The sequence below is a fragment of the Pongo abelii genome, chromosome 4, assembly GCF_028885655.2.
Source record: "Pongo abelii isolate AG06213 chromosome 4, NHGRI_mPonAbe1-v2.0_pri, whole genome shotgun sequence".
In the NCBI taxonomy this organism is placed as follows: Eukaryota; Metazoa; Chordata; class Mammalia; order Primates; family Hominidae; genus Pongo; species Pongo abelii.
This window is the reverse complement of record NC_071989.2, coordinates 105,268,570-105,277,089: the sequence shown is the minus strand read 5'-3', so window position 1 is coordinate 105,277,089 and position 8,520 is coordinate 105,268,570.

Below are 8,520 nucleotides of genomic sequence, written 5' to 3'. Positions count from 1 at the left end.
ATCATCAGAATGAAAAAAAAACTGCTGTATTTTTCAAGCTTATTTTCATTTCTGAGAATATTTCCAAGAAACACAATGATGCCTCAAAATGGCTTAAAGTTAACTGTCAATCATTCTTTTTGTATAGTATATCAATATTCAATAATGTGGATCACAGAAGCCAAGAGGACAAGATTTGAGCCAGCAGAATCTCAGATGAATACTGATCCTTGACTTTCTGTCTGTGGAAACTGGTCCTGTTTCCTCATATTATAAAATAGGGATTATTTCATTTATTTTACCAAACTATGATAATGATTAAAGGAGATAATGAAAACAAAACATTTGTCACAGCAAATATATATATATATTTATTAATGCTTCCAAATATTTGTTAATATAATAAAATTAACAAAATAATTGTATTTTATTAATGCATCCAAAATATTTGAAAGTATATATGTACGTATATTCCAAAAAATTCAAATATTTTGGAAGCATTAATAAAGGCTGACACCATATTTTAGTGGAAGTTAGTGGAAGTGAGTTGCAATACAAATCTGGAAGACTAGACTGTATCTTCTTTCAGTGTAGAAATATAAGAAAGTAAGGCTAGGTATCAGCAATTTTAGTCATATAATTAACATTACTAAAATAAAAATACTCAAAAATTTTTTTAGTAAAATACTGAGTCATTTTTTATTTCACTAATCTTATATTGTTTTAAAACAATGCTCTTCATAAGGACTTAAAAATCTTAGTAAATATCATCTTATTGGCAATAACTCAGAAAAGTCATTATAAGTTCTGACATTTGGAAAGTACAGAGATATGAAAGTAAACATTAGCTGCTCAATAATAAAATTCTACAGCTATTTCCTAAGTAGTCCATATTAAGTATATTTAACTTCAGACATATTACACAAAAATAATAAACTTGGAAAATAACTGAACTATAAAGTAGAAATAAAATGTCAAAGAAAGCTTGAATCAGCATATGAGAGAACACTACAAAAAGAATTTTAATAAAAAGAGAGAGACCAACAGATCAATAAATAATTTAACATATGTAACCATCAAGGCAGCTATCTGGAAAAAGTGCAGCCTTTGAGGTCAGATCAGGCCTTATTTTGAATACTGTTTCCACCACTTACTGAGTGACGTCGAGTATATTACTTAAGCTCTCTAAGATGTGGCTCTCCTTAATGAAAATAATATATACTTCATAGCATCTCTATGGAGGAAAAATGAGTTTGAATATATTTGCACATTATAGAGACTAAATAAATTATAACTAAAATAATAACTTTAATAGGATGTTATCTTTTATAAATTCCATGAATAAGTCATTTATACAATTCTGGGTACATAAAACTTAACCATATATTGGACTTAGGTCAATTTGTTTTTAAGGCCTGAATGCAGAGTATGCTATGAACATTCTGAATGGACTTGACTAGTTTTATGGAGGTTTTTTTTTCTATTTTATTGATTTAGGCTCTTCTCTTTCTTATTTTCTTTATTCTACTTCAGGTTTAATTTGCTTTTGTTTTCTAGATCCTAAGGATAGAAATTCAGACCATTGATTTTAAATGTCTCTTATTTGAATATAAGCTTTTAAAGCTATATATTTCCCTCAAAACACTGTTTTAGCTGCATTCTACAAATGTTGATATATTTTCTCTTCATCATCATTCAGTTTGATACATTCTACATTTCCCGTGATTTCTTCTTTGACCCACATGTTCATTAGAAGTGTATTGCTTAATTAACAAATAATTGAGACTTTTCTAATTCATTATTTTTATTTCTAAGTGAATTGTGTTGTGCTCAGAGAATATAATCCACATGATTTCAATCTTTTGAAATGTACTGATATTTATTTTGTGGCCTAATATATAGACTGTATTGTTGAACATTCCATTAGTAGGTAAAAGGGATATATATTCTGCAGTTGTTAAGTGTAATGTTATATAAATGAAAATTAGGTTAAAGTGTTGTTTGGATCTTCTATATTTTAACTGATCTTCCAACTATTCTTCATATTATTAATTACTGAGAGAAGCATATTAATGTTCTGAACTATTTTTCCTATTTCTCCCTTTAGTTATTCTTTTTGACTATTACTTTTGAAACTACATTATTAAGTACACATATTTTACATTGATGGCAGTGGCAGGCCGTCCATAGAGGCCACTTCTATCATGTTGACTGCAGTAGGGAGGCATAGGAGGTGACAGCAGGAGTGGCTGCAGGAGCAGCAGTGGCAGCAGTGGGAACCCTGTGCCCTGCACTCCGCATCCCTGAGGCAGCTGACTGTGCCACCTCCACCATTACCCGGCTGGGCAGGACACACCTTCAGGCTAGGAGCCTCCTCCGCTCCAGACCCTGGCCCCATGTCACTGCTCACACCCACCACCAGTGCAGGAAGGGCGTGGGGAGAAATCAGACAGTCCCTAGAGCCCACCCTTGGGAGCCCCGCAGAGCCTGCCATCCTAGGGCCCACTGCGATGGGGCTGGACCAAGCCACCCACCAGCAGAAGAGCAGCACAGCTGGGCATCGTGGCGGTCCCCAGAAAGACCCTGAGGAGTTGGCATCCCCACCGCTGCCCCTCTTGCCTGCACCACCATTGGGACCTGCCTCCATCACCAGCATCAGCACCACTGCCAGCACAAGGGATGACATGGTCCTCCTGTGAGCTACGTGGTTCCTCCTGGAGCCAGGGCACAGCCATGGCAGCTCAGGCGACACTCCCAGCTGGGGTCAGCACTCACATTGCCAACTGCTCCTTGGGTGCACCTGCTGGGGACCATGGCACCCTGCAACTGCTGAAAACTTAAGTGCAGAATAGGAGAAGCCCAGAGTGAGTGGCCAGAGAGGGGCCCAGTGAGGACCTGGAGCCCCCACCCCAGGCTGCAAGGAGGTGAAGCCAGGGCTGCATGCTCCATGGAGCTGGCAGAAGCTGGGGACAAGTGGGAGCCCCGTCCCTTCCAAGCTGGTGGGTCAGGAGCTCCCCAGGTGCAGCTGTAGCCGCCTCCCACAGCTCAGGCCCTGGGAATCTTCATGCTCTTGGGGTCCAGGGAAGGCCCTCTGTCCCCAACAGGCTCAGAGATGCCTGCTCCCACTAGCTGGCTTCTTCCCACTATCAGAGACTGCTCCAATCTCAGAGAGAGATCAGGGCTGAGCCTGGGCATTGGCCAGACGAGGTGTGCCCAGGCTTGGGGCAGTGATGACATGACAGCCCCCTGCCGCCTCATCCCCCTCCCGACTTTGGGCACCAACAAGCATGGGAAGGAGGCAAAGGGAAGGCTGAGGACAGCCTGGCACTGGACTGCAGGCATCCCTTGGCATTAACAGACTGGGTGCCATGAATGGTGGCAGGAGACAGGCTTCTGGGCAGAAGGGAGCAGGTCCCTGGTGAAGCCCCACCTTCAGGCTGGGGAGGGCCTAAAGCCTGAGGGCTGGGCTGACAGTCCTGTGGACCAGAGGGGGAACTTGCAGTGCTTTTCCTTGGGTCCATCCTTGGCCGCCCCTGAACCAACCAGCATGCACTTCCTCCCCTGTAAGGACCATAACCACCCCCCAAACCCCTGGACTCAGCCAGGCTGGAAGAGAGGACAGACAGACAACAGGGAGACAATAGGATGACCTGCCTGCTGAAATAAGCCACCCACTCTAGGGCTTCCTCTCTGCTGAGAGCTGCAGAGACAACAAAACAAACTACCTGCAGAGAGGAGCTCCTCATTCTAGCATCTTCTCTCGGCTAGGAGCTCAACACTTGTTGGGACACCCTGACTGCGGAAAGGAGCTACCCACTGCATACCTCCTCTGAGCAGTTTTATCACTCAATAAAGCTCCTCTTTATCTTGCTCACCCTCCACTTACCTGTATACTTCATTCTTCCTGGTCACAGGACAAGAACTCAGTACCTGCCAAATGGTGAGGCTAAAAGAGCTGTAACACAAACAGGGCTGAAACCTGCCCCCTGCTTGCCACATGGTGGGCAAAGAGAAGGAGAAAAGAACTGCAGCACTTCAGGGAGCCCAGACCTAGGAGCTCCCTGAGCCAGGGCTGTGACTGTGTCTTTGGGGCCCTGTGGTTCCCGGTGTCTTCAAGCTTCTGGGTGCCACTGCATTCCCAAGTGCCAGCCAGGGAAGCTGCTTGCAATGCAACTGGTCCAGCCACAGACTCACAGAGAGCCAGTGCCCATACCAGCACCTGGAGCTGCCCACCCCATGGCAGCAACCAGTGTATCTAACTGTGCACAGTGGCTGGACCCCATGCTTACTCTCACCCCTCACCATTCCATGCCTGATTTGCCCTTGAGGCGGGGGATCCAGGCTGGTAGTGTGAGCCAAGTGCAGCCTGCCAGGCCAAATGGGTGGAATGAACCCAGTGGGTCCAAGCAAAACTCAGGCAAAGACACGACCAGCCACAGATGTTTCTGGCCAGAAAAAGGAAACCCAAAGATCCCATAACATCTTGGGGGCTCATCCAGAATCTGCAGAAGGGTGAGTAAAAGAGAATCTGTCCTTTTGGTCCTTTTTGCAGAGTTCTTAAACTTCACAATAGCTAAAATGAAAGAAAAATACCGGGCCTCTGTCAGCCAGTTAAAAGCAAGTAGTGTGGCCGCCAGACTTAAGATAAGGAGGAGGCTGGGTGCAGTGGCTCACACCTGTAATCCCAGCACTTTGGGAGGCCAAGGCGGGCAGATCACAAGGTTAGAAGATCAAGACCAACCTGGCTAACATGGTGAAACCCCGTCTCTACTAAAAATACAAAAAATTAGCTGGGCGTGGTGGTGGGCACCTGTAGTCCCAGCTACTAGGGAGGCTGAGGCAGAAGAATGGCGTGACCACGGGAGGTGGAGCTTGCAGTGAGCTGAGACTGCGCCACTGCACTCCAGCCTGGGTGACAGAGCAATACTCCATCACGCAAAAAAAAAAAAAAAAAAAAGATAAGAAGGATAGGCTTGCTGGGGAGGACACTGTCAATCCCCCATCACCCTCAGGTGTTGGAAATGTTGGCTTTGTTCCAGTCCACTTTCCTTTATGGAGATCTAGGCAGTGCATGAGACTGGAAGGAAGTCCTGGGGAAACTGAGGGTATCTGGCAAAGGCTACACCTCAGTATTATCCAAAGTCTTCTGGACTAACTCCAGTCCCCAGCTGCTCATTATGTTGTCAGCTCTAGGACCTCCAGTCTTTCCTATCATTCTTTCTTTCATGGGTGTCATGGTACCTACACCTTCTTTATATACAATATTAAGAATGTTGTTACAGGCCGGGCACAGTGGCTCACGCCTGTAATCCCACCACTTTGGGAGGCCGAGACGGGTGGATCACAAGGTCAGGAGATTGAGACCATCCTGGCTAACACGGTGAAACCCCATCTCTACTAAAAATACAAAAAATTAGCCAGGCATGGTGGCAGGTGCCTGTAGTCCCAGCTACTCAGGAGGCTGAGGCAGGAGAATGGCGTGAACCCAGGAGGTGGAGCTTGCAGTGAACCAAGATTGCACCACTGCACTGCAGCCTGGGCAACAGAGTGAGACTCCATCTCATAAAAAAAAAAAAAAAAAAAAAAGAATGTTGTTGCAAACCACAGAGATATTACTGGGAAGAATGAGCATTTGGGTTAGTCACCAAAAGTATAAAATGGAAGGTTAAGAGAAGTATAGATGAAGCAAAGTGTGCCTTGGTATCTGTGTGTAAATTTGTGGCAAAAATATTCTTGTCATATCCTTGGTTGCCAACTTAGCGCCAAGCACCTTGAGGCACAGAAAAGAAGCATAGCCTCAGGAGAGAGGCATTAATTTCAATACCATCTTGCAGCTGGATCTTTTCTGTACATGAAAGGGCAAGTGGTTCAGGGTCCTATATGTGCAGGCCTTCTTTGCCTTGCAGGATAACCCGGACCTTTGTTGATGTTGTAGAATTGATTCAGTCCTCCTAGTGGTCATCTCAGGAGAGGGTGTAAGGGACAATCCCAGGGAAATAGGGAAGCAAACCCCAGTGGTACCTCCAGCAGGGTAATCAAGCCCCTCTTCTTCTCCCTATTCAGATTCTCTCAAGCTTTCTCCAGCCTAAAAATCCTCATTTTAAGCAGGTGCCTGTCTCACTCCTGCCCCTACAACAGATGCCTGATGAAAATGGCCCCATTAAAGGACAAGTCCCCTTTTCTCTACAGGACTTAAGGTAAATGAAGCAGGATCTTGGCAAGTTTTCAGATGGCCCTGACAGGTATATAGAGGCTTTCCAGAACTTAACCCAAGCATTTGAACTCTCCTGGAAGGATGTCATGTCACTTTGGAACCAAACTCTGACCACCACTGTAAAGCAGGCCACCCTGCAAGTGACAGAGAACTTTGTGGATGAGCTTTACATGTTATATAGGGCCATTGAAGGGGAGGGGCTTTATCCAATTGGAAGAATAGCAGTACCATTAGAGGACCCTAAATGAGACCCCAATGATGAAATGGGAGAATGGAAGAGGAAACACTTTCAGGTGTGCATATTGGAGGGCTTATGAAGGGCTAGGACAAAGCCCTTCAATTACACCAAGCTATCCATGGTAGACCAGGGATTAGATGAGAATCCCACTACCTTCCTGGATAGGCTAAGAGGGGCCTTGATAAAGCATACCTCTCTATCTCCTGATTCAGTCAAGGGACAGCTAATCCTAAAAGATAACTTTATCACACAGGCAGCCCCCTGATATCAGGAGCAAGTTACAGAAACAGGCTAAAGGACCAGACAGTACTTTAAAGAACTTCCTGAAAGTGGCCACCTCAGTCTTTTACAATAGGGACCAGGAGGAAGTCCAGAAAAATGGAAAGAAAATAAAAGAAAAAGGCAGAGGCTCTGATAGCTACGTTGCAGGCTCACAAACCCCAGAGTCCCTGAGATGCATCTGTTAACTGCTACAAATGTAGTAAGCCAGGGCAGTTTAGGAAGGACTGTCTGGACAGCGGGAGGAAGCCACCTTGACCCTGTCTAATTTGCAATGGGGACCACTGGAAAGTGTACTGTCCCCAGAGATACAGGTCACCAAGTCCAGAGCCAGTCTCCCAAATGGTCCAACAGGGCTGATGGGTCCTGAGGCTCCTCTCCCCATCGTCTGTGGTTCCGACCACCATTACCATTCAGGAGCCCCAGGTGATTCTGGAAGTCGAAGGGAAGAAGGTGGACCTCCTCCTGGATACTGCAGCAGGCCTTTCACTTCTCCTCTCCAATCTAGGCCCCCTTCTCTCTTAGCACAACTGTGAGAGGCATCTCAGGTCTCCTTCCTCCTCCATGTCAGGACTCAACATAATCCTATGAATACAGGGAACTTTTCTATGTGAGGGGTTAGCTTTTTTCGATTTCAGGAGGCACCTTATTAGGCCAGGTCCCCAATTCCAGGGACTCACTTTCTCTCCCTTGTTTGAGAAGGGCCTGGTCCCACAGACTCACCTGCTTTTGACAGAGAAACAACAGAGGAGCTGCCCCTGCCAGTTGCTGGCTGTGATTTGCCAAGGGCCACCTGGGACTAATTTAATGAATCCATACACCCTTCTGAGGCATCTTTTTGTCCCAAGCTTTGGTTTGAAGCCCTGGAACAGAACACTAGACCTGAGGCAGATGACAGCTGGAATCAAGGGGCATGGCTCAGGTGAGCATGACTAATTCCTGCTGATTAGGCCCTCCCCCTCCATGGATGGAGGTCATGCTCACATCCATGACATAGATAAGGTCTAGGGAACCCCAAGGCTACTGACAGTGGGAGGATAGGGCAACACAGAGGTAACTGTGAATATTGCTACTCACTAGTCCTCCCCGCTACATGGGTGAAGGTCGCACTTGCACCCATGGGATGGCACCTGCAAAGGTCACTGGGACTCTGGGATATAAGGATGGAAAAAGAAAAAGGGATGGCTTTTTTTCTCTCCATCACGTACCCTGAGTATTTGCTGAAGAGAGAGAGGAACAAAGGGATAACTTTTTCCCCTCTTTCCAGGTGAGTAACCAACCATCTGCAACCTGAACTCCTCTCAAGCACATCCTAAATCACTAGAACTCCTTTGACCCTCAGACACTGGAGAAAAAAAAAGTTTTTTCATTTTTCCTCCTGTCTCCTCTCTTCACGGGTGGGTAATCACACCTTTGTACCACAGGACACTCCCCTCGGATGCATCTTTCAAACTGGGAAGAGTTTAATTTCCCCAAACCTTAAACTTCCTGGCAACCTCTTAGAGAAGGTAAACTTCTCATTTTCTGTTCCCCCTTCATAGGACTCCAGGGTCAATAGGGCTCCATGGCTCAGGAACGGGGAACCCAGAGCCTGACATGCCTGCAAAAGGGTAAAAGTTCTTGCCAGTCAGACTTCTGACCTCTCTCTGTGGAAATTAGTTGTAGGAATATAAAAATTACTGTATTATCTGCCCCTTCATGAGTTAAAAAGCCAGAAGTATTGGGAATTTGGTATGGCTAAGGTCAGGTAATAAGAGATTTAAAAGAACTTATTAAAAAAAGGAGCATTATGGTTAAAAGTCAGCTTAAT